This window comes from Chenopodium quinoa, unplaced genomic scaffold (assembly GCF_001683475.1).
Source record: "Chenopodium quinoa cultivar QQ74 unplaced genomic scaffold, ASM168347v1, whole genome shotgun sequence".
Taxonomy (NCBI): Eukaryota; Viridiplantae; Streptophyta; class Magnoliopsida; order Caryophyllales; family Amaranthaceae; genus Chenopodium; species Chenopodium quinoa.
Genome location: NW_018744693.1, coordinates 7,064,288 through 7,091,822, shown reverse-complemented (window position 1 = coordinate 7,091,822; position 27,535 = coordinate 7,064,288). Strand labels below are relative to the sequence as shown.

General features: G+C 38.4%; 1 long non-coding RNA gene across 1 annotated transcript; it reads left to right on the top strand.

Annotated features, from left to right (window-relative positions):
* The first annotated feature begins 21,974 nt into the window (after positions 1-21,974).
* On the top strand, positions 21,975-26,675 carry LOC110702683. Its single transcript, XR_002507548.1, has 4 exons — positions 21,975-22,513; positions 23,706-23,901; positions 24,480-24,573; positions 26,423-26,675. It is a non-coding gene; the product is annotated as an uncharacterized LOC110702683 (long non-coding RNA).
* The last annotated feature ends 860 nt before the right edge of the window (positions 26,676-27,535 follow it).

Below are 27,535 nucleotides of genomic sequence, written 5' to 3'. Positions count from 1 at the left end.
GGGAGTAAAGTGATTATCCCTTTCTTATTATTGTCTCTACGTGCTTTTCTTTTGCATCATGAGACTCCAATTCTTATTTGGTTGGTTTATATCCCAATCCAAAGGAGAAGCTTTTCTTTGGGATAGGAAGTAAGAGAGATTTCTTCATTCCTATTCCCAAAGGCATCCCAGGAAAGTAACTACTCTTGAGCAAGATGTGGTTTACTATCCAAGTGGAATATTAATCAAGCTTGAATGATTCTTACAAGTCTTCTTCCATTTCAATTGTGAATATTGGCTCCGCGGCAAATCCACACATGTCCTCTTCATCATTATCATAGTTTATTTCTAAGAGTGATTGGTCATTTATTGCTATTTTGAGTGGAGAAGCATGTATAGTCATAGGAAGCCCTTGATAGTTCAACCTAATCATTTGATGAAGTGAGGATGGTATTGCACCAAGCTCATGTATCCAAGGACGTCCAAGTAAAAGGTTGAATGTAGGTTTTATGTCCATAACATGAAATTCAACCATCTTTTGAATTGGGTCTGTGGTAATTGGTAGCTTAACAGTTCCACACACCGATCTTCTCGAATTCTCATAGGCCCTAATGCTTTGTTTTGTTGATTGAAAATCTTTTTCTGGATTTAGGCCTAAGTATTTTGTCGTTCGTAATGGGAATATGTTTACAGCCAGCCCATTGTCTACCAAAGTTAGAGGGAGCATCCCTTGCATCCCACAGTTAAGTATAATGCATTGTTGTGGGTAGTGTCTTTTAGAGGTAAATCATCATTAGTGAAAACGATTGACTTGTCGGATTTCTCGCTAGTAAGCAAGCTAACGAGGTCCTGAGAGGTTGTGTTTATGCTTACAGATAAAGTCGTTAGAGCGTTCATGAGAGAATTCCTATGTTCTTTAGAAGTACTTAGGAGCTCCCAAATGCTAACATTCACCTTAAAATGGCGAAGTTGTTTGACCAATGGATCTTCCACCTCAAGTGGAGGTGGTATAGTATTTTGTGTTTGACCTTGAGTTTGATTTTGTGTGGTCGAAGATCCATTTCGTGGTGGTGCTTGGTAGACTCGCCCAGAACGAGTTAAATGATCTATCTCATTTGGGTTAGTCGTAGGACTCATAAACCAACTTTCTTCTAGAGGCTTTTGATGTGCCTCCATTTCAAGATGTTCCATGAGTTGTGCTTGATGCCATTGTTCATCCAAGGAGAAATTCGATAAATCTTGCAATTTCCCCAAGAAATGATCTCAATCAAGCGCTCCATTTGTTTCATTTTGCAAACAAGATGGAGGTGGGACGGCGGCATACTTAGAGACATATAAGCCCTGAAAGTCGTCGTCCCATATTCCACATACTTCATTAGTTGCCCCTATAAGTATTGTGGATAGAGGTTCTCCTATGGGTGTGATGTAGTCCAAAGGATTGAACGTATCACTTCCCCTATGGTCTTCATCGATGTGAAACACCCCTAAGGGGGATGCATTATTGTTAGGTTTAGGCGTGGGAATTTTCCCATCGTCTACTAAATCTTGTATCTTGTGCTTTAAAACATAGCAACGTTCAGTATCGTGTCCAACGCCTCTATGATAAGCACAATAAGCACTACCATTCCATTGAGGAAACCTCCTTTCTGGTGGAGTGGGTGGTGTTGGCCCTGTTGGGGCAAGTAAGCCTTTTTCATTTAATTTTTCTAACAATTCTTTATAGCTTATAGGAAATTGAGTAAATTTTCTATATTTTGACCATGTTTTTCTAGGATCATCATATCGATTCGTGTTATTGTATTGCGTGGAAGTCGCAAATACGTGAACAAAGGATGATGCATTATCATTCCCCTTCTTGTAGTTATTCTTAGGTTGATGATGATAATGAGGTTTGTTTGCGTTTTATTTAGCAAGATCATCTTCAATCTTAGTAGCCATAGAATAGACCTTTTGAAAAGTGTCTAGACCAAGGTAACGTAGATGTTTGTTGTACTTTTCATGACAGTTGTCAATCAATTTTTGTACTAGCTCGAGTTCAGGAGGACTTTGAGAAAGGTGGGCCGCCTTTTCTCGCCATCTACCATAGAAAGCAAGGAAACCTTCAACGTCGCCTTGCTTAAGCATCTCGAGTTCACGTAAAGTTGATTTGAACTCTACGCTACTCTCGTATTGGGTGATGAAAGCCGAAACTACATCTTCCCATGTTGCTTTAAATTTAGGATTTAGCCAATAGTACCACTCTCTCGCGGTTGGGTCTAGTGATAAAGGGAAAGTCAAAGCATAAAGCTTAGGATCAAATCCCTTTAGTGCCATAGTGCCATAAAATAAAATTTATGGGTGAGTTTTTTGTAATTGGATTGATTGAATTATATATGAAGTAGGTCTAAAAATTTATTTGTCAACAAATTTTATTGAATTACAAATTATGCAGGTTAGTTTTAAAAGAAAATTAATAGGTAATTATTGAATAAATTGCTGGGAAAAAAAAGGCATTTAAAAATTTTATTGATTTAAAAAAAAAATTCGTGTATGCCAACAGACCTGTTAGGTTCAGAACGGATCTTACAGGTTGATGAAATAAATAAAAAAAAATATATCAAAGAGACCCCATATCTTTGCTATAGGGTCTGAAGTTAATTTTCAAAGGGACCTTATTTCTCTTTTAGCGGGTCTATTTTATCTATCAAACATACCCTATTTCTTTTACAACGGTCTCTTATCTTTAATATTTTATTCTAAAAGAAGTAATCTAACAAACCTGGTATTTTGCATAAGGGGTCTGTTATTTTTTAAAAACAGACCCCATCTGATAGACCCCTTAGATAGAGACCCTTTGATAGGCGGTTTATAAAGGATATTTCAACAGGTCTCTTTGCTTATTTTTGTAATAGTGCACAAATCTCAATTTACAAAATTTACAAAATCATACTAAGTAACAGATAAGTGAGAATTTAAACTCAAGTCAACAAGGCTCAAGTCCAAATTAAAAATTCAAAGCCAGAATTTAGAAGTTGTTTACTTACATAAACAAGCAACCAGATGGGGTGCAAGTGAAGAGTTTGGTATGTTGCAATTTGTTTTATTAGACCGCTTATTTCATAAGTTTTATTTTTGTTAGGTTTTGATATAAAAACTGATGTTTTTCTAGACCTGATCAAGGATAGCCCCACCGATTTTGGGGGAGTTTTGGCAAGATTTTTCCGATCGGAATCGGATTGGGTCCAGTTCAGACTGAAATTTTACTTTTTTGGGCAGGTTTGGAAATGCGGTTTTATACATTTTTAGTTAATGTTTTTGGCCCGGCTCAAAAAGGCCGACAATTTAGGCGGGTTTGTGATATGTCTATTTTGTATAGTGTTTTACCCCCGTCCCTTGGTCGTAATTAGTAGTGTTTTTGGCACTTTAGAGCCACTTTTATTACTAATTGGTGTTTTCTAGTGTTTTCGTAGTTTTGGTTGAGTTTTGTAGGAAATTGCATCTTTGGAGCTTTTTCCCGAGATTATTGCGGAATGACTACAAGCATTTGAAGGCACGACCGATTGCATTGGACACCGAGTATTCAAGACCCGAAGTGGAGATTTAAATTGGGCCAAGAATGAAGCCCAATCCAAGTCCAGCCTATAGCCGGGCCCGATCAGGCGAGCTTTAGCCCGATCGGGCGAATGCCCAGAAGAAGGGGGTGAAGAGAAAGGCGCGCCCGATCGGGCGGCCCTTCGCCCGATCGGGCACATGTTTCTTGAAAGCTATTTTCGGTGAATTTCTTAGTTTTAATTAGGAGTAATTATGGATTTTTGTATAAATACGATTTTAATGCTTTTGTTTAGTACCTCTTCTCTTAGACATTCTCTCTCTACTTGGTCTTATTTTCTCTCTCTGCAAATTCCATACTTTGTTCTTGATTCAACTCCTTGTTTACGATAACTTCGGTAACAATTTCCTCTTTATTAATTTCAATTTTTTTATTTCCTTAATTCATCATGTTTCCTTTAATTGCTTTATTTAGTTTAGATTTAATTATGTGTGATTAGTTCTCTTTCTAGGGTTTGTGGGGATCCATAAATAATATGAAGGGGTAATTTATTATTGTTGATTATCAATGCTTGATTAATTTCCTATTGATTGATTTAATGCTATGCAATTAGAATAGGCCTGGTTTAATTATATGAGTTTAATAATATTGATTCGAGATTCGAGAGATGAGTATTGATGTTTAGGCTTAGTTTCAATAAGTGGACTAATTTATAAATGGTTTTGTAGGGAATAATTTTCAAGCGTTAACCCCATGCTTGAACCCCACTATGATCATACACTAAAGTACGGCGGCGTCCAAGGGAAGAAGATAGAGCAAAAGAGTCGCCAACAAGTTTTAGGAACTTGTAAACCGTTCACGAGGTGAAGGTTACATGGATATCCCTTAACGATCCAAGAGATCGTCAACTCCATAAGGTCTAGAACCAAATAAGGGTTCGGGGATGAAGGTACAAATCCAACCTAAAAGAGATTGAACCTGCCCTAATAATAGGCCTCTACTTTATTCTGATCGTATTCATGTGCGCTTTCTAATTAACATACAATCAATAAGTTTAACCCTAAACCTGTTTATCTATGTTGGTTGAATATTAATGCACAAATAAATCTATTATTGGCGATCACTTGAAATATACTCACAATTAACCCTAACAAGATTATTAATTATCTTATTAAGCGTGATTACAAGTACCAAATTCCCTTTAAACATGCATAAAAGGTGTGGTCAAGCAATAAAAAAATAAATATCATCAAGCAACATAATAATAATCAATCATGAATAATAATAATCATAAATAAAATAATCATCATCAAAATAATAATAATAACCATATTCATAATCATCATAAATTATAACAATTATAATCATAATCATGTTCATGTTAATATTAAAGCATAATAATAATAGCAAGATCCTAGGCATGATACTAATAAGATTAATAACAAACCCTAGCATGTCACTAAGCAATAAAGATCAAATCTTTAACCCTAACATGATACTAACAATCATAAATATTAGGAAGAATATAGGAAGCATCACAACAATCATATTTAATATTAAAGTTACCCTAGACATGATACTAGGAATATCATAATAACAACCTAAGCATGATATCTACATTATAATATCAATTAAACCATTAAAGTACTTACTTGGATGCCTCGTACCTCTTTCTAATAACAAAATACAGACGTTAGTAACTTCAAGGAAAATAATAATCAAAACAATTAAATTAAAAGAGAGATTTGGGACCAAATCCTCAGAAATTAAACCTTTCACGTCTAGAGCGAAGGCAACTTCGAATACGGCTAGGTGTTTCTAGATCTTGTGAATGCGGAATTTTGTATGAAAAAAGCAAGGTTTGAGAAAGAAAGATGAATGAATTAAGAGAGAATTAGATAATTAATGATTACGAATGAAAACTGATTGTTGATGAGAATTCGTGAGAATTGGTGAATGAAACGGAGTTTTTAATATGTTATTTATAGAGAAAATCAGCCAAAAAGATAAAATAAACAAAACAGAGTCTGACGCATAAAAAACAGAGCTGGCGCAAACCCTGGCTAACTGGCGCCAGGCACCAACACCAGCGCCAGACGCTAATGGCTAGCGTCAGGCGCCAGGCGCCAGGCGCCAGGCCTGGTTCCAGGCGCTAATGCCTGGAGTCAGGCGCCAAGCCTAGTTTTAACGCGCTTTCGAAAATCAGATAAGTTTCCCGTACTGGAGGATAAAATCGTACAATTTCCTCGAAAATGCTATTTGATTTTACTTAAAACTCTGAAAAGTCAACAAAAGTCAATTTATCAATGCTAATTGAATTCGGAATGAAAATAACCTTCTAGAAGAATCTAGAAGACTAAAACCATTCCTAATTGCATTAGGAATGATAAATCATATTAGGCCCTCCCCTAGATCATTGAGCCGCATATAAGGCTCAAACCGGGCCCAGTTTAGTAAATTGGCCATAACTTCCTCAATATTCATCGGAATTGGGCTTATAATATATCGTTGGAAAGCTGTTGACAAGCCCCATCCAACTACACTATTATTGGACTCATATCATGGACCAAACAATCTGGATTAGCTGTTTTCTTAAAATAAGTTTTCAAAAATAGAGAGAAGAGAAAAGAAATTAAAACTATCCGCAACACTAGACTTTCCACACTCTCACTTCATTCGATTATGATTCGACGTGAAAGGCACTCATCACTGAGTTTGGTTTTGGGGAGACACAAATGGGTGTCTACAGAAGCCCCCACTTTGACTGAGTTTGGAGAAACGCGAGTTTGGAAAACAAAAGTCAAGGTATCGATAGGGACGGAGAATGATCCAGAACGTTCTGTGATCCTAAACCACTCTTGTAATGCCGATACCTGTAAACTAGCGTTAGTTAAACTGATAAAAGAGTTAAGAAACGCGTATCTTGCACTGTCGAGCACACGTCTCTGAAAGTAACCGATTGTTTTGATGACTTCTTGCAAGCTAGAGAATGCCATCCCGCTTGAAAACCACTACGCCTGTAACTGCTTCCAAATTAGAAGATTGATTCGCCTGAAATGATCCTCCTCCGCTATGATAATATTCCACGTCCAAGGGAATACCATCGAAGATTATTTCTCTCGAAACAATCCTCATCCGCATTAATAATACTCCACGTCCAAGGGAATATCATCGAAGATTATTTCTCTTGAAACAATCTCCTTTCGCATTGACCATCTTCTATGCCTAAGGGAACACGATCGAAGACAACTTCGCCTAAAATTACCTTCAGTTGTTTGTGACAACTCTCCGCAAGCTAGGGAACGCCGTCGAAGATATCCTCGCTTGAAGTCATCCTCGTTTGATGCGATAATTTTCCTAAGGAAATTACCGAAGACCTCCATCTGTCGATCTTTAAAAGTTCGCCTGAACTTTTGCTTCCGCTATGCCTGTACGTCGGTGCTTCTGATGCTTTGAACATGTATGTTGGTGTTTTTTTTTTGAATGAACCATTTTGTCGGTGCCTTTTGCTTTTGAACCTATATGCTGGTGCTTTTGTTAATGAGCCAATGCTTAGGCGCTTTAAGCTAAGTGAGACGATCTTTCACCAGGTCGATCACTTTATGTAATCAAGACGATTACTAAAACCATGTCAAATTTCTTAGAGGGGCTAATTGGCGTACCAAGGAACCCAAAATATGTTGCAGGAAGGTAGAAAAACTTACCAAGTGGCTGGGCGTTATGGCGCTGCTGAAAAACCGTCAGCGCCACACGATTAACCTTAGCGCCAGGCGTTGAGATTGGCGCTAGGCGCCAAGCCTAATTTCTGACGCCAATGCCTAGGGCTTGGCGCTAGCACGGGGATTTCCTTAAATACCCCTTTCCTATTCATTTTGCTGCTTGCTCGTCGCGAAATTGCTCGAAAAAACAAGAAAATTTCATTTGCTCGGTTCTTGCTCGTTTCTCAACCGAATTCGCTCAAATTCGTTGAAAATCAAAGCTCTTTTCATCTACTTTCCTGATCTATGTAAGTTTTCTTCAAACTCACATCAGTTTTTATGAATTTTTGGCATGTTTATTCACGAATTTCATGTAAATTCGAAATTAAAAATGCTCAATTTGCTTTGTTTGTCATGTTTTATGCCATTAAATTGCTTGATCATGTTTATATATTGCCTTGGGAGTAATTTGAGACTTGTTTGACTCAATTTGGTGAAGAAATGAGCAATTTGCCATTGTTGGACCTCCTAAGGTCGTGAAGAACAATGTGACCTGTTCTTGGTGTTTTTGCTAGCAATTCTTGTCCAATTTGTAACAATAATCACTACAGTGTTGCAAGAAATTGTGTGATTGCTTGAAAAATGTTGTTATGCTCAATTTGATTTTGTGCTCTGTTTTAGTACTACGTACTCTGTTTTTTTTTTGCGAACATAGTATCATGCGGCTAGGCGAACCTTAGATATTATAGAACCTTAATTTATGATGATTTTGCACAATGTAGTATGGCTAGACAGCGAAGTTTGGGTTCACGGTCCCGAAACTCCCGACGGGAGCATGAGCCCGTAGAGGATGACGTCACACCTTCTACTTCGCTTGGTCGACTCCCTGAGTGGGATGAGCGGACCCTGTTATTCTCCCCCGTCCACCACATTTACGAGAGGGTGAGACGGGGCATCACGGTCAGGAGGACGCGCTATCACGGTTCCGGCTGTGATGGTTTTGGCGATTTGTACAAGATGTACATCGCCAGGGATCGGGAGACGAGACTCCTATGGGAGTCTTGCGGACTGGCTACCCTGTTCGAGACTTCCGAGGCTATGGTCGCCTCCAGCGGGGGTCACCATATAGTGCGCGCTTTGGTGGAGTTCTTCTGGGACACCACTAACACTTTCCACTTCCCTTGGGGCGAGATTATGGTCACCCCTACGGACTTCAGTCTCATTACAGGACTGGAGTTCAACTCTGTGCCACCGCCGTTCGACAGTGGGATCGACGTCTTTTTTGCGGAGGTCGAGGAGCTGTTGGGGCTGATCTCTATTCGGGCCCGAGCTAAGATCGAGACGACTCAGTTTAGTGCAAGGGGAATTCGCCGCTCGACGCTGGCAGCGGCTTTTGATGACGATACGACCACCCGAGAGCAGCGGGTGCGCATCTTTGCGCTGATGTTGTTGTCAGGGACATTCTCCCCTGACAAAGGTAGTAGGGCGTTGCTTTATTACCTTCATGCTGTCCGCGATCTTCACTGGATCGGGACTTATGACTGGGCCAGCTTGGCCTACGCTGACTTCGTTCGTGCACTGAGGGACTCGTGTCGACACTGGTCCTTTGGGACGAATGTTGCTTTGTCTGCCTTTTGGAAGGTCGTAGAGGTAAACATTATTCCTTATAAAGTTTAGCTCTACATGTTAGCTAGCATTTACTTACAATTTTAACTCCTTGCAGATCTGGTTCTACGAGCTTTTCCCCTCTATTGCGCCGGCGAGACCATCGCCGCGCGGATTTCCAGTGAGCGCTTCTTGGGGCGGCCGCCATGTGGATATGTCTACTACACATGTCCGGAGCTGGATCATCGCGGTACGGCTTTTTATTATTTATTTGCTTTTTCACGATGCTTTAAGTGCACTCTCGCCTGACTGATGTTCTTTGTAGAGGCCTGAGGTGGTGTACCGGTCGTGGGGCGGCTGGACAGTCCCTGGGTTAGCCGCACAGTATTCTGCTGAGCGTCGTTATTTCCTGGGGACTTATGGAGTTGTCGTGTACTTAGGAGAGAGGGTTGCTAGACAGCATTCCTCTGATGTCTTTGTCGTTCCTGCTGCTCCACCACGTCATATGTTCGACGATGCGCGATTATTGAGCATGTCCGAGGGAGCTGGTACCCCTTGGCGGTCCTATGTGATCCCTGGGCAGTGCTATGCTGAGGAGCTATTGCCGTTGTTAGCTCTAGCCCCCGTACCGGCTGAGGATGTGAGGGTAAGATTTTTCAGCTTTTACTTTCCATTAAGTAGCCCCCAAGTAATGTTTTACTGACTTTTTGCTTTATCAGGACGGTGCTGTTGAGTTCGTGCCACCCCGTATGTTCATCCACTACCAGGGGACATATGGGCTGATTGAGGAGATGATTCCTTCGGCTCCTGAGGGCGAGCGCTTCGTGCAGCGGTCGATTCCTCGCCACCAGACTCGAGTAAGCTTGGTTGTTCACAATTTCTTTTGTCCATATATCATGCATATTACTGACTTATTTCTCTGACAGTTTTCGCGCGAGGTGGTTTCGGCGATGGCACGATGTATAGATGCCTTCCGGAGCCAGCTCGTTCGGATGAGGAATGTGGCCACCTGCCATCGGGACGACATTATCCGAGAGGTAGTCTTTCTTTATATATTTTTTTTGCATTACCGCTTTAATTTTTCCTTGTTTCTGATTTAATTCTTTTTGTAGGGCCATCCTATTGCTTCTCACACCCGCACGAGACCTGAGGTGAGGAGGGATCCGGCGAGGTCTAGCTCGAGACGTCGTCGTACTACGTCAGGGGGTAGAGGCAGTCGCTCTGAGGCTGCTCATGCTGACGTTGCAGAGGGATCGGGATCTTCTTCTGAGGGTGCTCATGTTGCGCCGGTAGGAGAGGCTACCTCGGCTTTTAGAGGTGGTGGGATGTACGAGGTAGGCTCGTCATCGCAGCAGCCTCCGCGGCCTCAGCCTCAGGTTAATCCTGGGTGGAGTGGACCTACATTGAGTTTTCCTCCTCCCGCGGAGACTGGAGCTGGAGTTGGAGCTGGTGGAGAGGTGACTCCTCGTACGGCGCAATTTTACGATGTGATGGGTATACGTCCTCCGGCGTCGTAGTTTGTTCCTGTGTATATTTTATTTTGACTTTTTATAGAACTTTGCCTTAGACTCACTATTTTTAGACATATTTTGTAAATTTATGCTATTATGAATTTATCTTATTTTCTATTATTATGTGCATGTTTGTGTGTGCAAGAGAAATGTGACAAATAATTTTGCGCAAAAATTCCGTCATTTTTATTATTGATGGAGGGTATCCGACTCTCTCCCCCAAAAAGAAAAAATAAAAAAGGAAAAATCAACTAAAAGCTTGTGTGTATAAAAATTTGGAAAATTAATCTAAATAAATCCAAAAAGAGAATAATATAATTAACATAATAGCTATATTAACTAACTTAAAAAAGGATAAAAAGGATGTTTAGAAAAGATAAACGGAGCCGTAAAGTCATTAGCCGACTCGAGTTAAAGATAAAAACGCAATTTAAGCAAGCGCGCCTGATGTGGCAACTTGGCGCCAGGTGACGCCACGCAATGGCGCGTGGGGCCAGGCGCTACACTTTTATTCTGATTAAGGAGTTTGATGCCAATTGACGCTGATTCCGTGTTTCATTCTGATTAAGACTTCTCGCAATTTGCGTATAAATAGCCCCCTGCCCAGCCGATTCTTCTCATAATTCCAGCAAGTAAAATAATTCTTTGCCTTTAGAAAAATAATACCATGTCTCTGGTCACCAAAACTTTTATCCAATATACTGATGAATGGTATCGATCTCTTAATGTTGGAGAAAAAAAAGAATTAGATTTGTTCCACTTGGGGGGAATTTATGGCATCAAAGGGGTAGGTCTTGACTTAGATTTCATACATACCGCTCTAGAATTTTGGAATGTTAATACTCATTGCTTTAGAATAGGGTATGATGAGATTAGCCCTTTTCCAGAAGAATTTGGTGCTATTTTAGGCTTCGTGCAATAGACCTCATAGTAATCCCTAGAGTAGATGCATATTATTATAAGGATTTTGAGCGCTTCTTTAATTTAAAAGAAAGGGACTTATCAAGAATAGTAGATGGCAACATAGTTAATTTAAAAGAATTTGCACGCCATTATTTTGATAAACCTCTTTCTGAATCTTTTCACATATATAGAAGAAGAGCGTTCTTATTTTGCATGCTTAATCAATTTTTTCTTAGTAGTGGTAAAAATAATGAAGGCCAATCAATTATAACCACTATTTTAGAACAAATTGAATCAGGGAGAAATCCAATGACATTGATAGTTGGAGAGACTATGATTAGTCTTGATGAATTGAAAAGGGACCCAAAAGCACCTTTTTGCGGCTCCCCAATTTTATTAAAGGTAGAAAAATAACATTTTTAATTACAGAAATAAAAAAATATATTTTTGTATTGTAATAATAATTTATTTGCATTGCAATTTTTTACAGATGGAAAGGCTAATGGAAAGGCTAGAGTTAATTAGCCCTCCGGATGATATTGAGAAGTATACTCCCAATTACTTCGTGAGGAGGAAGAAACGCTTCCCTAAGATTGGGCGCCATGGGTGGAGAAAGTTCTTTGAATCTCGCAATTTTGCTATCAAGTGGGTCGTCCCATGGTGGAAAATAGAAAGGATGGTTGGTGTCAACAAGCAACCTTTCTGTCGGCTTCCAAGTTTATCTCGTGTGACTTATTATTACCCCTGCAGGGTAAAAAGACAATACGGCTTGCTTCAAAATATTCCTTCCGGGGATCTTCGTCCTCCCTATGAGTACCCTGTTTCTGAAGAGGTAGACAAATTTGATGCTTACTGGAGTGCTAGACCTTTATGGGAAGTGATTACCCAAAAGGTTCCTCCTTCTTTGCCCATGATGTGAAGAAGTGGTTTCTAAAGAAGCCTTCGAAGGATTCGAAGAAAGATCAGGGTAAAACTGATGTGAAGAGTCGTCTAGGTGACACGGTGATTCCTGCCAAGGAACGCCTAGGTGCAAGAATTGAATTCAAAACACCTGCCATGCCTAGGAAGAAAGGTGCTACCAAGGATAAAGGGAAAAGGAAAGCTGACACCACAGATAAAAAGACTTGGGTGGAAAAGAAACATGGAGTATTAGCTAAAGGGGAGACTATCTATTCTAAGATTGAGTGTAGGTCCTCTAAAGGATGCCTACTAGCTAAAATTATGGATGAGGAGGAGGAGGCAGACAAAAATTGGAAAACGGCTAAAAAAGAAAAGAAAGATTAGAAGCATTGCTTAACTTTCGAATTATTAGACTCAGTATATTTTTCATTTAAAGTTAATTTATTTCAGCTTTATTTAAATTCCACCAATAATGTAATTTTATTTTATTAATGAAATTTTAGCTTTTAATTAAATTATTTACTTAAATTTTTTTTTATTAAAGCAATGAAAACCAAAAAATTAATTTTCCAGAAATTCTTCGAGTGCGGAAGTCAAAAATTTTCCGAAAAACACCGAAATTCGCCCAGAATTTATTTTGAAATTGGCGCCACTTATTTGCGATTGGCTCCTGCCATTGAAGTCTGGCGCCAGGCGCCAATTCCATCGGCTAGCGCTGATGGTTGTTGGCTGGCGCCAGAGCTTACTCTACGACGCCGATATTTTGCCGATTTTCTGTCGAATTTTTAATTAAATCTGGGATGCGAGAATGTCGAAAAATAAGGTGGCCGCACCCGTAAAGGGTTACCTACGTATCCTTTCTTAAGGAATCAGGTCGAACGTAGCTCTCTTGAGTATCCTACTCAAGTAATTATGGGTAGTATTTCTTAAGTTGGTCAAGATTTGTCATGTTTGAGAATTCGTTGCCATCCATATCAGTTAGTTTCGCTGCACCTCCTGACAAGATTGTTTTGACAATGTAGGGTCCAGACCAATTAGGTCTAAATTTACCCCTTGGATATTTCTTGTCTTGACCTTCTTATTAAAATGCCTAGCCATACGAGTCTAGTAACACTGAGTGTGATGTAGAGCTTCTAGTCGTTTCTCATCGAGTAGAATTAATTCTTCATATCTTTCCCTAGTCCATTCAACTTCATCGAGTTTACTCTCTAACGCAATGCGTAGGGACGGTATTTCTAGTTCGACAGGTTGTACGACATCCATTCCATATACCAAGGAAAATGGCGTATTTCCTGTTGATGTACGGATTGACGTGCGGTAACCCCACAATGCGAAGTGAAGTTTGTCAGGCCAATCCTTATAATTTTCGTTCATTTTCTCGATGATAGTCTTTAAATTTTTATTAGATGCCTCGACTGCTTCATTTGCTTGAGGTCTATAAGGGAAAGAATGATGATGTTGAATGCCATATTTTTGTAGCAATTCTTCACATTCGGCTTGAAAGTGAGTTCCATTGTCACTTATCATTTCATGTGGGACTCTATATCGACAAATAATATTTCTCTCGATAAAGAGTGCTACATGTTTTGCAGTGAGTTTAGCGTATGATTGCGCTTCGACCCACTTTGTGAAGTAATCGATTGCTACTAGGATATATTCATGGCCTCCTGTTACTGGGGGAGTGATTTTGCCTATGATGTCAATTACCCATGTAGAGAATGGCCATGGCGATGTGTAGGTGTAGAGCAAAGATGGAGGAACATGTTGTAAATTGACATAAATTTGGCACTTAGGGCATCTTTTTACGTATTGATGGCAATCCCTATTCATCGTAGTCCAATAACATCCTTCTCGCATTATCTTTTGGACTAACATTTTGCCATTTATATGAGTTCCACAGATTCCTTCGTGGACTATCCTCATTGCTCTTTGTCCATCCTTCTTTCCTACACATAAAAGAGCTCGACCCTTAGGTACCCTTTTATGTAGCTCGTTGTCTATGAGTACATATTGGGAAGCCAAAAGCCTTAATGCTCGTTTTGCTCTTTTGTCAGCATGAGGAGGGTATTCTCCTTTGGTGACATAATTGAGTATGTTCGTGTACCACGGTTCTTCTTCTTCTTCTTCGCCTTGGACTACTTCGTCAACTTCTATAGCCTGGATGTATGCTGGTTTGTGCCTTTTTTCTATAGTTAGAGGCATTTGCTCGATTTCTGTGGGAATCCTAACCATTGAGGCTAATCTTGCCAGGGCATCAGCAAATTGGTTTTTATTTCCTAGGCAGATACGTATATTCTACCTTGTCTAACTGATCGGTTAGAGTTTCCTAATAGGTTTGGTAAGGGGCTAGACTTTCGCTCCTTACTTTCCACCTTTTAGATATCTGATTGATGATCAAAGAGGAGTCTTTGAATATCCTTAACTTTTTTACTCCCAACGCCAAAGCTGTTTCAAGGCCTACCACGCATGCTTCATATTCAGCAGCATTGTTGGTGACGTCGAAGTCAAGCTTTATGGAGATTGGAACATGCTCTTCTTTAGGTGATACTAGCAATACTCCAACGCCACATCCCTTTTGGTTTGAGGCTCCGTCGAAGTACAAGGTCCAAGTATCATCTTCAGTGACCATTAAGTTTTCATCTGGAAATTCATTGTCTTGTATTGGCGTCGAGTCTTCTATTGGAAAATCTGCTAGAAAGTCTGACACCACGGATCCTTTGATAGTTTTTTGTGGCATGAACCTTACATCAAATTGGGCTAGATTGACTATCCATCTTGATATGCGTCCGTTGAGTGTAGATTTCTCGAATAGATACTTGAGTGGATCTAATTGGGAGACTACGAAGACGGTATGCACTAGCATGTAATGTCTTAACTTAGTTGTGGCCCATACCAAGGCGAGGTACAACTTTTCGAGCGGTGTATAGCGTGCTTCGTATTCGAACATCTTCTTGCTTAGGTAGTAGATTGCATTCTCTTTGCCATCTACTTCTTGTGCTAGTATAGCTCCCATTGTCTCTTTAGTAACCGTCAAATATAACCTAAGAGGTATTCCGGGAAGTGCTGGTGCTAATACGGGAGGATTTGCGAGATAGGCTTTGATCTTTTCAAAGGCTTTTTGACACTCGTTATCCCATACCACTGGTACATTCTTCTTGAGTTTTTTGAAGATTGGTTCACATATTGTCGTTAGTTTTGATATGAACCTACTTATGTATTGCAACCGACCAATAAATCCTCGAATCTGTTTCTCAGTCTTGGGCGGTGGCATTGACATGATTGCTTTGATCTTGGTTGGGTCTACCTCTATTCCTCTAGAGCTTATGACGTAACCCAAAAGTTTGCCTGAGGTGACTCCGAAAGCGCACTTAGATGGATTCAACCTCATATTGTATTTTTTTTAGCCTTTCGAAAAATTTCCTTAAGGCTACTTGATGGCCTGGACGGTCTTTTGACTTTACAATCATGTCGTCGACATATACTTCGACTTCTTTATGCATCATGTCATGGAGTAAGGCAGTTGCTGCGCGTTGGTTTGTAGCACCCGCGTTTTTCAACCCGAATGGAATTACCGTGTAGCAGTAAGTGCCCCATGGTGTTATAAAAGTTATTTTCTCCATGTCTTCTTCTGCCATGAGAATTTGGTTGTAACCTACGTACCCATCCATGAACGAGAGGAGCGCGTGATTTGCCGTGTTATCTACTAGAATATCGATGTGTGGCAAAGGGAAGTCGTCCTTTGGACTTGCCTTATTTAGATCTCGATAGTCGACACAAATTCTTACCCTTCCGTCTTTCTTCGGAACTGGGACGACGTTGGCGACCCATTCGGGGTATTTGGATACCTTGATGAAACCTGCGGTTATTTGTTTTTGAAATTCTTCTTTTATTTTAAGAGCTACGACGGGTTTCATTCGACGTAACTTTTGTTTTACGGGTTTCATTCCTGGAATTAGTTGTATAGTGTGTTGAGTTATTTCTCTATTAATTCCTGGCATATCTTCATATAACCAAGCAAATACATTGATAAATTCTTTAAGTAAGTTAATTAAATCGGTTCTTTCTTGTTTATTAAGTGTTAATCCGATTTTAACTTCTCTTTTATGAGTTGAATCATTTGAGATATCAACTGTTTCAGTTTCTTCAATTACCGGTGTTTTCTTTTCGAGTGTTTCCATTGCTTTAATAATTTCTTTGTCTTTTTCATTGTTAGTTAAGCAATGCTCGTCATCTTGGGTTAGAGAAGAACACGAGAAGTAAGGAGAATGAGAAATATTATTATACTCTGAGATCATTACATCAAAGAGTGATATGTCCTCAGGGGCTGGATCACTTACTATCCTAGGAGGAGAAATAGGAGGGGGAGGTGTTACTATTAAAGACTTAGAAGACTCTAAAGGGAAAGACTCTGCCTCAGACTTAGATTCAGACGACTCTTCAAACATCGGTCCTTGCCCTGTCGTGATGGATATATTCCTTCCACTTGGAGTAGTCACCTTGATAGTCTTGCGCCATCCATGTAGGGATCCTTCAGTTGGAGTGATTAGATTCGAGGGATCGAAGCTTTCGCTTTGTAGGACTGTTTGAATGAGCAAGGAGTTATCCTCTTTATAAGTTGGCTCATTCTTTTCTCGCCCAAACAGTAATCCCATGACGTTAAAGTCAAAGCATGGGGGTGCTTTCTCCTTGTAGACAGGAGTTGGGATTTCATCAGTGAAATAGAAATCTAAGAAAATCTCGAATCCCGGTTGTCTTATGCCGTTTACAACAAATGGCTCGGGAAATTCATGGCATGGATAGTCCTCTCCTTCTTTTATAAACTGACCATTAAGCGTAAGAGGGTATCGGTCCATTGGGATTGCTTTCTTTTGAATGCGAGCGTCCCTACGTGCTTTTGACTTTTCCTGGGATCGCTTGAGATCTTTCCGAGTCGGTTCGAAACCAAGTCCGAAAGTGTCTAACTTAGGGAGGCCAGGTGACTCCAGCGGTTTTGCTATTCCTTTCTTCTTTCCTAGGGTCATCCCAGGAAAATGTCCTTGTTTCTTCAGCATAGCATTGACAATCATGTTGGAATGGGGATCATGGCAAATAGGGGTCCTTTCATCCTCCTGGATTAAGAAGACTTCTTCATTAAAGCCCCATAAATCTTCATCGTCCTCATCGTGCTCCACATTAATGATCGGATTCTCTATAGATTTGATCCTCATAGGCGAAGCATCGATGGTGATTGGAATTCCTCCAACTATAGCTTTTACTTGTTGGTGGAGAGATGAAGGGACGACCTTTAGATCATGAAGCCAAGGGCGTCCCAACAACAAGTTGAACGAAGCTTTAATAACTACTCTTGGAAAGTAGTAGCATGTTCTATTGCTCCTGCAGTTACATTTAGGGTAATCTTGCCAAGAGCTTGACGACGAGTGTTGTCGTAGGCCCTTATTCCTTGTGTAGACGGAGTTAAATATTCGTCCCTTATGCCGAGCATCCTCGCAGTTCTAAGTGGACAGACGTTGATGGTCGATCCATTATCTACAAGAGTCATAGGAACATTCATCCTCTTGCAAACTACTGTGAGGTTTAATGCCTTGTAATGTTTGTCACCTTCTGGGGGTAAATATTTGTCAGAAAAAGTGATCAAATTAATCGGACTGGGAAGGTCACTTGTGAGGAAGTTGTCTAATCCCTCAGGAGTAGTGTCAGAATCTATCCCAATTTTGTCCAAGGCATTCATTACAGCAAACCTATGTTCTCGAGATGTTGCCAGAAGTTTCCATATATTCATCTCAAATTTTGTCTTCTTAAACTGTTTAACAATATCGTTGTCTTCAATGATAGGTATGGGAACTTGTTGTGTGATTGGCATAGGTTGTGTTGAAACGGGAGGTTGCATTCTCCCGGATCTTGTGAGGACGTCTATCGATGAGTCTTCTTCAACCCAAATGTCATCTGTGGTATATGACACAGAAGGTGAAGTTCCTACTATGTCCGTTAGATAGACATCTTCTTCATCACTGTCCCACACTCCATTAATGGTTGCATCCTCTTCTTGTTGAACTTGGACTAGTTTCTTTTCATCAATCATTTTCTGAACCAAATCCTTGAATTTGAAACAGTTTTCTATAGTGTGACCCCCTGATTGATGATACTGACAGTAATATCTATCTGTTCTTTTCAACGATTCGAATGGTCTCGGTTCGAGAGGTTTGATCTCGCCACTCTCGGAGAGCATTTTGAACATTTGTGCATATGGGATCCCAATTTAAGTGTAGATTATATTGCTCTTCTTAGGTTTTTCAGTGACTTGTAAGGGAAAATGCTTTACCTCATAAGTCGTTCTCACTGGTGTGAATTCTCTTTTAGGTTCATCTTTCGGAAGTGAAACCTCATCACATTTCTTTCGGAATTCCTTTATAGCCTTGAGAGCTTCATGTAGTAGATGTGATACCTCCATCATAGACAGTGTGAGCAATTGTATATCTTCCTTACTTGCCAGTTCTAGAAGGTTATCCTTGACATCAAAAAAGATTTCCTCTTCCTTTTCTATGGCACGGCTTTCTTTGGCAGGTCTAATGAGAGATGAGGGGTCAACCTCGTTTTCCTCATCAGAAATAGCCAGGGTATGAGCGAGAAGTGCATTGTCAATGCTTGGCTTCTTACTGACAGGGGGCAACGACAGCTTGTTGTTATCGATTAAGTCTTGGATAGCTTCCTTAAGCTTCCAACAGTTTTCGGTGAGATGGCCCCTACCTTAGTGATACTTTCAGTGTGCATTGGGGTTCCAATTAGCCGTCCTCTTCTCGATTGGTGGGTCCCCAAATGGTCCAATAGGAGTTATAAGACCTTTTGCATTTAATCGATCAAATGCAATGTCATAACTCATGCCACATTCCAGCCATTGTTGGAGTTACTATTGGCAGCTTTTAACTTAGCCAAGTCGTCTTCAATATTGATCCCAATATCATAAACGGCCTTGAAGGTATGGAGATTTTTTTGATATTTGAGATGCTTGGAATATTTTTCTTGAAGATTTTTGATGAACAACCTCACAGACTCTTTTTCACTTGGCACCTCAATCATCTTAGCTGAGGTTTCCCTCCATTTGTTAAAGAAAGAGGTGAAGCCTTCATTCTCTTTCTGCTTGAGGATCTCAAGTTCCTTATGGTCAGTCTCGACTTGAATGTTGCACTTGTACCTATCAACGAAAGCGTTTGCAATGGACTCCCAGGTAGAGTTCTTTTCTTTCTCGAGAGAAAAGAACCATTGTTGGAAAACGGTCTCGAGAGATAGTGAGAACAGAGAAGGGAAAACCTTCTTATCAATACCCTTAATACTCATTATTGTTTCGAATGCTCTTAAATGAAAGTAAGGGTTGTCAATTGCTCTGAATCTTAGGATGTCGTTGGCATTGAACTTCTGCGGAAGAAGATCTTTAGTCCACCGAGACCCTTGTGATGTAAGTTCTTGAAATTTGTAGTCGCTAGACAACTTGCTTAGGCTCTCTTGCATGAGGTCCATCTATTGTTGCTTCACGGGATCATCGATCTTGAGTGCGAGAAGCTTCAGTGTCTTAGTCACGGTAGCCAGTTGGTTCTTAAGATCATTGACTTCTTCTTGTGTTGCCATTATAGTCTTAGCTTTCCTCATACGAGCTATGGGTTTGTCAAAAAGTTGGACTTGTACGAAAAGGTTGTCTTTGATTAACCGTCCTTCCTTTCTTGACCATGCGCTGTAAATTAAACCATTTTGCGTTTTAATTACTTGACTCGAATCAACTTGACTTTACGGTTTATTTTAAGAAGGAAAAGAAGAAAAAGGGTGCATATTTTTAGGGAACTAACTATAGTTTTTTTTTTTAATATTATTGGAGGATTAATATCCGACTTACCCCCTTAAAAAAAATGACGGAAAGAAACGCGCACACTAGACTCTCTTAAACATGGTCAAAGTATGTGTATTGGTGTGTGCGTTGAGTGTAAGTGACATGCTTGAACTCTTGTGTAAGACCATGGGACTTAGTGCCTAAACTCGATCATCAACTCAAATAAGTAATATTAACAGCAAAACTTAACCGAATTAGTTAGCAAACTGATTAATTAGACCCTAGATGATGACTCGACCAATAATCCGAACTGTCGGCCAAACGACAGGACTGGCATTGCACTGTGGAGCTTGGCGCCAAACGACAGAGCTGTCGTCAGGCGCTACACTTCATAGTGTGGCGCTACAGCTCAGACCTTGGTGCCAATAATGGAGCTTCGATCTAGGACTGTTTTCGATTGTTATTAGTCAATTGGGGTATGCCTAAAGTCGTACTAGGTCAATTCCGATTAAAAAAAAATTAGACTTTATTGACTCAAATTAATTAATTAGGCAAATTTCTTTAAGTCATTAATTTATTTAGTCTCAACACAAGTCAAACAAACAGTTAAGAGAAACATAGAATATATATGCGTAACAAATAATGCACAATTAGTCAAGTAGGCACAATATGATGCAATGCGTTTGCAACCTAACCATGGCTCTAGTTCTCTAAAGTTCGGGATATGGTTTAGTCGATAGAGGGTCCATGGTTAATTGTCCGGATGCACCGCGCGAAAGCCTAACCATGAAGGGTTGGCGCGAGTGGATGGGACACCGCGAGTTTTAGAAAAACTCGCTTCCATGGTTTGGTGAATTCAACATCTCAGATGTACCCTTTGTTGCACGGAGCGTTCAATCGGGTAGATGGAGCATGAATTCCCAGGGGGTTATTGCCATATGTATAACACATATGGTTTCAGAAAAGTGAGAAAAAATTCAATCAGGAAGTAGGATCGAGCAAACAATACGAAAAACCGGTCGAAATTAGAATGCATATTTCTGGCTCGGTATTGGGGGAAATTGGCGCTAGCAAACAGAGACTGGCGCCAGCTTTTAACTGTAGCGCCTGGCGCCAATATTGGCGTCTGGCGCTATGACTAAAATGCTGGCGCCAAGCTCTGGCCCCTAACGCTACTTCCCACATGCCTCAGCAGCTTTCTGTGCTCGATAAAATTTTCCAGTTTCGCGCGGTGTTATTTCAGTCCTAGTTGTGAAAGATATTTCTCAAATTTCCTACGTGTAAAATCCTATGTTTTTAACTCATTACGGATGGTCTTTCCAATGAGATCTTTTTTATACATATGACAATAATGTTAATCAATATTACGCACATGAAATACTTAGAACGTTTCGAGTCTCATCCACTCATTCTAAATCATTGCCGAAACAAATTCAGGAATTAAAATAGAAATCCTCCCCAGTGGAGTCGCCAAAAAACTGTAGGGAATAATTTTCAAGCATTAACCCCATGCTTGAACTCCACTATGATCATACACTAAAGTACGGTGGCGTCCAAAAGGGAAGAAGATAGAGCAAAAGAGTCGCCAACAAGTTTTAGGAACTTGTAAACCGTTCACGAGGTGAAGGTTACATCGATATCCCTTAACGATCCAAGAGATCGTCAACTCCATAAGGTCTAGAACCAAATAAGGGTTCGGGGATGAAGGTACAAATCCAACCTAAAAGAGATTGAACCTGCCCTAATAATAGGCCTCTCACTAGTGGAAAAAATCTTATTTGTAACAAGCTATTCGTAACGGATGTATGATTTTCCGTTACAATTAAGTCATTCGTAACGGGCAAATTCAATGTCCGTTACAAAAAGTTGTGAAATGGGCAGGAAAAGGGTTATTCGTAACAGACAAATTGGTGCCCGTTACGAAAAAGTTGTTATTCGTAACAGACATATTGGTGCCCGTTACGAATAAGTTGTTATTTGTAACAGGCATTATTCTGCCCGTTACGATTAAGTAACTAATCGTAACCAACAAATATTGCCCGTTAGAAATAGAAAAGTCAACAGAATTTTGACCTTGTTATTTGTAACTAACATAGGGTGTCCGTTACGAATAAAGTAAGCCCTAAATTTTCACTTTCCCCTTTCTCACTCCCTCTGTCAAAAAAATTCCTCTTTCTCTCTCCAATATTGAAGCAGCTCCCGCGCGTTTTGCTCCTCTCATTCTCACTCTTCTCCTCCATTGAAGCGCACTTTGATTTCTCCATTATTGAAGCGCACTCCGAGTTCTCCATTATTGAAGCGCACTCCGAGTTCTCCATTGAAGCACACTCCGAGTTCTCCATTATTGAAGCGCACTCCGAGTTCTCCATTGAAGCGCACTCTGAGTTCTCCATTGAAGCGCACTCCGAGTTCTCCATTGAAGCGCACTCCGAGTTCTCCATTGAATGAAGCGCACTCCGAGTTCTCCATTAACGAAGCGCACTCCGAGTTCTCCATTGAAGCGCTGTATGAGTTCTCCATTGAAGCGCTGTCTGAGTTCTCCATTGAAGCGCTCATAGTTCTCCATTAAAGCGTACTCTTTCTCTGTCCTCCCCCAATTTCGTAACCCTTGTTTCAGTTTGCTTAATTGCAATTACTGAATTATAGGTTTTATTTTTTTTTTCCCCAAATTAATTGATTGATTTTACTATTTTCCATTTGTTTTGGGTTTTATTATGTTTTAGTTTAAAAGCCTTTGAATTTTGAGCTAAGTATGAATTATGTTTTTGTCTGACTTGTTTTTGGAGAAAGTTACCTGTTATCTGAGAATATATGCTGTAATGCTACATTTTCTATGATAAATTCAGTTTATATGAAAAATTATATAGTGGAAATTGCAACCAAGTCAAGGATGAGGCTGCCTACTATATTGATTCAACAATTATTGAGGTGCACAAGTGGAAAGGAAGTTTTGAAAAAAAATAAATAATAATAAAAGATATTTCCTTCAATGGTGTGCTTATTAGATCATATTTCTCTGTAACTGTAATGAGGCTGTGTGGATTATTAGATATATAAAAAATATTGGGGAATAATGCCAGCCTTTGTAGTGCTTATGAGTATGTGTGTGTTTTTACAGGAAGGAACTTATGTGTTTGAACTAATTGTTACTTGGATCAATATGTTGCATCTTTAGGATTTCGGAATTGAATTGACATTGCTTAGACATATCGTGATGGAAACACTTTTATTGCATTATGTGACTGCAAGACCTTGTTTTGTACAATCATAGAGTTGGCAAAAAATCGCTTTATTGAGCTAGGTGCTGAGCTATGGCATTGTTGTCACCAATTTTTCCCTTGTGTTTTATCCTCAAATTAAAATGGTGTTAAGTTGCTGAAATATCTGTGTTTGCTTCTTGCCGACTAACTGTTATGTCTTATATAGCACTTTGTGCATTCCTGCCCTTTCCTACTGAGATAGTACAGCTTCCATAAGATAGCACAGGGCGTGCCAACTTTCCATGATAGCCTGTACACATTATCTTGTTTGTATCAGAACGCCCAATTAGCAAAATAGTTTGCCTTTTTCTGTTGAGATAGTGGTGATAGGAAATTTTGTGCCCTATTGTAACATTTTATGATTGCTACATTCTGCTGTTTCTTGTGTAATCACTCTCTGGATGTGCGAGAAGCATGAAATTGGTTTAGGACCTCCATTTTCTATCATGATGAAATTAGTGTTCTTTTTGGTTATTGATTGTGTTTATGTTTGTTGATGTTCAGGTTTCATCATATCTGGTTACCGTAATTCCCAGCAATAATAAGCATCGCCAATTGATTATGACATAAGTTTTCATTCGTGGTATAAATTTGACATTTCTACAACACAAGGGCTCTTTTCAATTGCTTGGTTTAGTTTGGTTAGAAAGGAAAATCAGCAGGGAAGGATTTCAAAATTTTTAATCATATTGAGAAAAAGGTATCCTTTTCTCATGAAACTATCTCACTATATAGTTTATCAATAAGGTTAATCCTTTAAAATGAGTAAAAAAACCAATCACAATACGATGAAAAGGTATTTGTATTATCAACATAAAAATTATCTCATGTCTTACATTATAATGTTAGTTGTTCAATTTAATGTTACTCTAAAATTGATTAAAAGTTACCCAATAATTATTTGATATGATATACATACATTAATATCGTTAAACATCCGAGAGTGAGGGGTAGCTCAAGTTGATAGAACTTCCCTCTCTATATATATGTATTATTATATGTATTCTTAAACATCCTTTGAACACAAAATTTAATGGAGAAAATATTAACTCTTTTAATCACTCTAAGAGGAACAAAAGTTTAAAAGTTCATATTTCAAATAACTTTTGAATGTTATCAAAATAAAATCCTTTACAAAATTGTTATCTGACCCTAAGTTTAAAAGTCTTACTACAGTGATATTCCTGGCCATTTGTTTGGAAATGGAAACTTAGTTCTATTTAATTTGATATTTTGATTTTGGTGGGAAATGGGAGTGACTTGAATCTGATGTTTCAGGAGCAGCTCGGTCCTTAGCTCCCTCAACTCCATTAAAGAAGCTCCGTCCTCATTTCAAGATGGTGTTTTGATTCGGCTTAAATCTGACAATTTGGTATGAGTAATTAATTGTTTTGTAGCTTTTTTTTTTGTTTAATTAGTACATTGCATTGAGAGTTTCTTTCTTATGATTTTTGTTTAATTTTCTTCCAATTTTCTGCCAATTCAAATGTGTTAATATTTATTATGCTTTATATTTTCATATGCCTAGATACCCGTTCAAGATTTACTCATTAGGAGTAAATCTTGAATAGTCCCCGTTTGGGACTGTTCTTGGAATTGTATTCTCACTTAGGATGTAAATGGATGCTTGTTTTTCGGAAGTAAAGGTAATTTTGTGTTAGAATTCCCTAATGAAGGAGGCGTTGAATGTGGCTACTACATTATGAGATACATGTATGAGATTGTTACTTCTCACTTGGAGTGCAAAGGTGCCTTAGAAGAGGTTAGTAGTTATTTTTTTTTTTTTTGCAAATTTTGAAACCTTTTTAGCTCTATACGCTCCCAAGAGTAAGATAATGGTCAATTGTTATTGATTTCAATTCATAAAAACCAAAATATAAGGTAATTAAGGATGTTTAGTGTTATATTGTATTAATTTGAACCAATACATGAAATATAGGAAAGGTAGAAGGCCCTTAGGCAATTTTCAAGCCTTTTTGGCTCTATACGCTCCTAAAAGTGAGTAATTGGTCAATTCTCATTGATTTCAATTCATAGAAACCAAATATAAGGTAATTAAGGATGTTATGTGTTATATTGTGTTAATTTGAACAAATACTTGAAAGATGGGAAAGGTAGAAGTCCCTTAGACAATTTTGAAGCGTTTTTGGCTCTATAAGCTCCCAAGAGTGAGATAATGGTCAATTTTCATTGATTTCAATTCATAAAAACCAAAATATAAGGTAATTAAGGATGTTTAGTATTATATTGTGTTAATTTGAACCAATACATGAAAGATGGGAAAGGTAGAAATCCCTTAGGCAATTTTGAAGCCTTTTTGGCTCTATACGCTCCTAGAAGTGAGTAAATGGTTACTTTTCATTGATTTCAATTCATAGAAACCAAAATATAAGGTAATTAAGGATGTTTAGTATTATATTGTGTTAATTTGAACAAATACTTGAAAGATGGGAAAGGTAGAAGTCCCTTAGACAATTTTGAAGCGTTTTTGGCTCTATAAGCTCCCAAGAGTGAGATAATGGTCAATTTTCATTGATTTCAATTCATAAAAACCAAAATATAAGGTAATTAAGGATGTTTAGTATTATGTTGTGTTAATTTGAACCAATACATGAAAGATGGGAATAGTAGAAGTCCCTTAGGCAATTTTGAAGCCTTTTTGGCTCTATACGCTCCTAGAAGTGAGTAAATGGTTACTTTTCATTGATTTCAATTCATAGAAACCGAAATATAAGGTAATTAAGGATGTTTTGTATTATATTGTGTTAATTTGAACAAATATTTGAAAGATGGGAAAGGTAGAAGGCCCTTAGGCAATTTTGAAGTGTTTTGGGCTCTATACGCTCCCAAGAGTGAGATAGTGGTCAATTATCATTGATTTCAATTCATAGAAACCAAAAAATAATATAATTAAGGATGTTATGTGTTACATTGTGTTAATTTGAACCAATATTTGAAAGATGGGAAAGATAGAAGTCCTTTAGCACAATTTTGAAGCCTTTTTGGCTCTATACGCTCCCAAAAGTGAGTAAATGTTAACTTTTTATTGATTTCAACTCATAGAAATCAAAATATAAGTCAATTAAGGATGTTATGTGTTTTGTTTCTATATTATGAGTTTTATTTCTATAATTTGGTTCATCACATTTATTCTAATGATTGTTTTTATTATGGATTGTTTTTATTTTGTAACCACTTTCGTATGGTTTTTTTTTCAATAGGATTTTAGTCCAAGGACCGCCCCGTATGATGTTGACGAGTTGAATTTGGTTCGAGAACAATGGGCGCAATACTTTAGAAGTAAATATTTATTGAATGCTTAACTATTAGTTTAGGTAGAACAACGTAATATTTTTAGTGTTGAATTTATATGTTGGATAAATTTATACAAGTTTTTATTTGTATTGTGTTACTACTTCAGTTTTTATATTACGTCGTATTAATTTTTACGAAAGATTGTTCGGTATAATTGCTTTTTACAGGAACGGGTATATTATAACAGGTTTTAATTAATATATATTAATTATATATAAATACATGCTGTCGAAATTAAATAAAATGAAAATTTAATTTAATAATTATTTGTAACGGGCAGCAAAATTGTCAGTTACAAATAACCAGTTATTTGTAACGGGCACTTTTGTTGCCCGTTACAAATATAAGTGTTAAATTATATACAATAAAACTCTATTCGTAACGGACATTTAAGATGTCAGTTACAAATAATCACTTATTCGTAACGGGCGGTTTATGTGACCGTTACGAATAAGGACTTATTTTAATACAAAAAAAATTAATTCGTAACTGACATTTCAGATGTCCGTTACGAATAACTCATTATTCGTAACTAACATTTAAAATGTCCGTTACGAATAATGGGTTATTCGTAACGGACATCTGATCGTATTCATGTGCGCTTTCTAATTAACATACAATCAATAAGTTTAACCCCAAACCTGTTTATCTATGTTGTTAAATATTAATGCACAAATAAATCTATTATTGGCGATCACTTGAAATATAATCACAATTAACCCTAACAAGATTATTAATTATCTTATTAAGCGTGATTACAAGTACCAAATTCCCTTTAAACATGCATAAAAGGTGTGATCAAGCAATAAAAAACAAATATCATCAAGCAACATAATAATAATCAATCATGAATAATAATAATCATAAATAAAATAATCATCATCAAAATAATAATAATAATCATATTCATAATCATCATAAATTATAACAATTATAATCATAATCATGTTCATGTTAATATTAAAGCATAATAATAATAGCAAGATCCTAGGCATGATACTAATAAGATTAATAACAAA